The following is a 5,188-nucleotide window of genomic DNA, read 5'->3' as shown; positions in this document are numbered from 1 at the left end:
GTGCATCTACTGCTAAAGGAGAATTTTGGGAAAGAACATTTCCTCTCCCACCTGAAATCCTTCCTCTGTTAAGGTCAACCTTCTTCATGAAGCCTTTTTTGTTCACTTTGGACTCTCCAGGGTGACTGTATAATTTATCATCAAACTGAGACATCAGACACAAGAGGGCAATGGGCCTAAACCAAGACTTCAGACAAACCTGGTCACCATATGTACGGCATGTCCTTGATATCCTTGCTGTGTTTATGGCTTGCTTTATGAGCATCATGCATTATTAATTATCCTTTCAAGTGTAAGTTCAAAATCAAGTTGTTCTGGTTGAAAATAACTGAAACAACTTAAACTAGCGTAAGCTAGAAAACAAAGGGGGAAGGAGATTTATTTTAAGGCTGTGGACAAGCCCATGGACTCTAAGGGCAGAGAGCACAACAGATCCCAGGAGAAACTTGTGAAGCCAGGGACTGGGCCCACATTGGGAACCAAGGATGTGCATGTCCGTGGCCTGAATATTCTCTCATCTCTACTTCTCGCTGCTCACTACTTGAGCCTTTTCTTTCTCTGAGACCAAAATAAGATAATTTGTGGGAAATTATAAGGTACAAAACTCCTGGGCTCAGAATAATGCCTCCTTAGAAGATGCCTCCATGCAGACTGGCTCTTTGGTGTCTTAACCCTTCAGCTCTTCATACTCAGCTATGCAAAAGGTTTGAGTTTCTATTAGTTGTTGATTTATTTTTAAATAATTAAAAAATTTTTTCAAAAAAATTTTTTTCACTCGAGGATATGTTTATTGATTTGAGAGGTGGAGGAGAGGGGGAGAGAGAGGAAGAGGGGAGGAGCGAGGAGGGGAGGGGGGGGAGAGAGAGAGCAATTGATTGGCTGCCTCCCTTATGCGCCCTGACAGGGGATTGAACCCACGACCTTTAGTAGTATACAGGATGACAAATCAACTGTGCCACCTGACCAGGACTCATTTACTTTTAAATAGTTTCTCAACTGCGTTTCTTTTCCCTAAGGGGACAATGGAAATGTGTACTGGGGAAAGGACTTGCTGGCATTTAATGTAGGGAGGGGCAGCCATGCTACTCATTCTGTTGCCCTACACAATGAGCTGGCTGAAACCCAACCCTATTTTTCCCCTTCTCTTCTTTATCCCTCCAAATTCCGATAGTGTCCCCATTGAGAGATGCTGAATCACAGCCTGCTGCCTGCAGGAGCCTGCTGGCTGGGTGTAAAATACGCATAGGCATGTCACAGGATTGAGATGAAGCACAGTGCTCTGGCGTGTGGATTCTGTCAGCAGGATGTAATGGCAGAAAAGAACCTGGGTGGTGCAAGATGGGAAAATGAAAGCCTTAATAGAAAAGTTGTTCTTGTTGTTGTTGCTATATGCCCTTAAAACCTGCTAAATGTCACTAAGAAACACTTGTGGCTGTAGTGACACTAAACGTGGGCTGTTACAAAACCTCCTTGAGTGATAGCACTGAGATAGAGGTCACACACATGCCCTCGACACACTCTGACCTTCTTTGGAAAGCAAATGTCAAAATCTCCCAGATTAAGGTGACTGCCCTGTGTATCTTGACAAGGCACCAGGTGATAAAAATAGCCTGCTTCAGTCCCTGGGATATTTCAATCAATCTTTTCAAAGCATTTTTAAATGTCAGAGGCTTCTGTCGCTTGGTTTTCATCAGCTTCCCAATCTTCTGTTTCCCACAGTAATTTTAAGGGACATTTGGTCTTATAGACCATATGGCTTTGAACCCCAGAATGTAAACTAAATTGAACTGGTTTGGTTAGGAGGTCTGCAGTTACTTCCCAGATGGGGTTTTTGGCTTTTCGTGTCATCAGTTCTAGAGCAGTGAGCTACTAAGCTAGGGCTCTGATGGGCCCTCGGGGCCTCAGCAGTGAGAACCCCTTCCCTACCTCTGGGCACGCTGCCAGCTTTCCTCCTGTGATGTCACTGGGCCCACCCACCAGAAGGCCGTGGGTGGGAACTTGGCTCCCTGCCCTGAGCTGATCCCTTGGAGACAATTTCAAACTGCTCCTATCTTGTGTCAGGGGACAGGGAGGAGGTTTACATCAACATCTTCTGGTGTTAGCTAATAGCTTTCCTGAATGACGGAGGAAAAAGAAATCCTGGGGTGTAGAAATAAAACTCTTTGGTGTCATCCAGCTTCACAGCAGAATGGTGTCCTTTTGCCTCTTTATTATTAATGGAATCAAAAGAGCCTGGAGTTTCCGTTCAGTGAGCACCAAGGGTAAAGGTGGTAAACCATCTCTGTCTGTTAGATTCAGGTTTGACACCCTCCCTGGCAGGCAGCTCAGTGTGAGCATCTGGCCAGCAACCCAGGAGTGGGGCGGAGGTGGTCATGGGGGCTGAGGCCCTGGGCCAGGCCTGATGGGGGAGGTTGGCAGCTCCCTGGCACATCTTCCTGGGCGGAATTCAGTTAAGCACCACAGACAGATGTGCACGGCTATAGCATTTTCTGGAGTGTAATTGTTAGTGTCTTCCTCTTCTCAACCAGGTGAGCACTTTTATTTTCCTGGAACACTGAATTAATCTGTCTTATCTTCATCCCATGAACTCATGCCATTTTAGACAGCAATTGCAGCTGCTGCTATTACTCAGTTCATTAAACAGTTGAGATCTTTCGGCCTGTTTTAAGACATGAGAGTTGAGAATAAAGAGCATGCTAGGTATTCACATTTATTTTGGTTGAAGTCACGCCTTGTTTTTAGCTTTTCATCTTTTTCTCTGAGTCAGACATCAGCAACATTTTTTTAAAATGGCCTTCATGGAACATGTCTAATACTACATGAATGCTACACGAAGTGTCAAGCTCGTAAACGGAAATCTGGTGATGCTGTTCCGCTGCCTCGCAATGCAGTAGTTGGAGCTGGAATGGAAGCCAGACTGCACACACGAGACCCAAACAGCTTTTATGTGCACAAACCCATGGTTGCAAACATGCTGTCCCTGCTTGGACAGGATTCTCCCAGGCTCCCTTAGTAGATCACGTCTTCCCTGCAGGTCAGGCCTCCCATGTTGTCCTCTTTGTACTGCTGACCAGAAGTCAGTGAGTGACTTGCAGAGATTTGGGGGGTGCATTCTAGCTAAACAATGGAGTGTTTCTGAGTGAAGTGGGAAGGTCTCAAGGAGACGTTTAGGCACAAGCCTTTACACCATCAGATTAGGTCTCCGATTTCACTGATGCAGACACCTAACTTGCTCCATATATTACCATCTCATTCTTACTTTCAGAGGTGACCACACAAAGGCCACGTTTCAGCTTCTCTTCCTTAACAGCATCTAAATTCAGCCAGCCAGGTTATTTTGAACCAAGGCAGTACAATTTGGATCATAATCTAGGTGATGCCTGTATTCTCATAGATATTTTTAGAAAAATATCTTACATATGCTATAAAACAAATCATTTAGGTAGTTTTACTGGTTCCAATGTACAGTAAAAGAGAGGTGCATTAGGAGTAGAAGATTTTAATTTTTAATCATGCTATCTTGGTTCTGTGTCTTTGAAATGACTGGTCTTCTAAGCACGAGTGTATAGTACAATCAATGAGGGACAGAGCTGCACTAATCAGACTTAAGGGCATGGTGGCCCAGCCATAGCACTCTGAGCAGAGACACTGTGTGGGTGGTGTGCTCACTGCACGGACCACCTGGAAGCCGGGTGGTAGAGCAAGGGCAGCTCTGGTTGTGTGTCTGGGGGAGCATCCATGAGGCCTCTGCTGTGGTTCCGGCAACCTGGAAAGAGCTGTAACTACAGTTGTTTCTAGACTTTAGGAACCACTATTGGTCCAGCCCTCCATGCACTTGCCAGCCCTTTCCTTGCTTTCCAGCCCGTTTGGACGTAAGAGGTCTCTTAGCTAGTCACTGACCAGTTCACCTCAATATCAGTATCTTCTTTCAGAAAAGCCTTTCTTAAATAAATGGAGGCTAGAAGTTAGAGATGCTGGTGCAAACCAGTAATTTAGGGAGAGATCCTCCTTGGGTGTTTCGTCACTGAAACAGGAATAGCAAACTTCACCAACTAAAATGAGTGGGGATGAAAGGAAAACTGCACAACACAACTGCATCAAGAAGGAAGAACCACCAGCAAAACTGCATTCATTGACCTTTGACCCCCACTCCACACTCTCACGGAAGGGCCTAGCTTCCTGACCTTGCTATTCAAGTGTGAATGCAAGGGTGTTCTGGGGAAAGGCTCAGTTTCTTGGGTATGAACTCCGTCAGTTTTGCACTGAGCCTTCACAACGTTGAGGTGAGTTATGGGAGGCAGCACAGCCTGTTCACGATGGCACACCTCTCTTTCATCAGCCCCACCTGCTAACTCCCCCACGACCACCACTCCTCACACCCCACCCACTGGACCATCTCAGAGTGGTAGGTTAGAACCATAGATGCTGAGCCTTTTGAATAACTTGAGGATTTACAAACTCATTGCAGGACGCATAGGTATGGCATAGTCTTGAACTCAGGGGCTTTATCAAGGAGGGGAAAGCATGACTTTCCAGTGACTCATTTAAATTGCCTGCAGATGAAATGAAATACAAATATAATAGGATATGCTGGGGAGATGAGGATTTATGGGTACAGCCTACCCTACTCACTCTGTACCTGCAGCTAGAGCTAACATCAATTTGGATTTCTAGAGGCGTGAAAGTCAGCCTCTGAGGGTGCTCTGAGTCAGCCTTGTGCCTGGGGTGTGGGAAGATAGGGTTAGGCCCCTCAGTCAGAAATTTCCACAGAGGGAGGAGCCACCACTAGGCACAACAGCTGTCCCAGGAGAGGATGGGCCATGCCTTCTCCACCAAAGTCTCCACCGGCTCCCCTCTTTACCCTGACCCCACCTGCTGTAGTGTCTGGAATTCAAATATTAAAAATTCACTTTATAGTGTATTGAGGGATAGATAATTTTAAGGTTTCTTTGGGAGTGTAAGTAGAATCAAAATGATTACTGGGTATTTCCCCCACCAGTCTTCTATGAGAAGACCTTTCCCACTGTTCTGCTTTGTTCTGGTGACTGAAAAGGTCAAGGGTCCAGAGCAGAGTTATGGAAGGCAGTCAAGAAGACCACTTTGCATATGAAAGGGTAGGTCTGAAAAACACTGGGTTGAAAAACTGGAGGAGAGCAGAGAAGAGAGAGCCTGGGGAAATCAGTTGGTG

Source organism: Sturnira hondurensis, unplaced genomic scaffold (assembly GCF_014824575.4).
Source record: "Sturnira hondurensis isolate 20B ecotype Veracruz unplaced genomic scaffold, ASM1482457v3 Scaffold0014384, whole genome shotgun sequence".
NCBI lineage: Eukaryota > Metazoa > Chordata > Mammalia > Chiroptera > Phyllostomidae > Sturnira > Sturnira hondurensis.
This window is presented reverse-complemented; position numbering follows the sequence as displayed.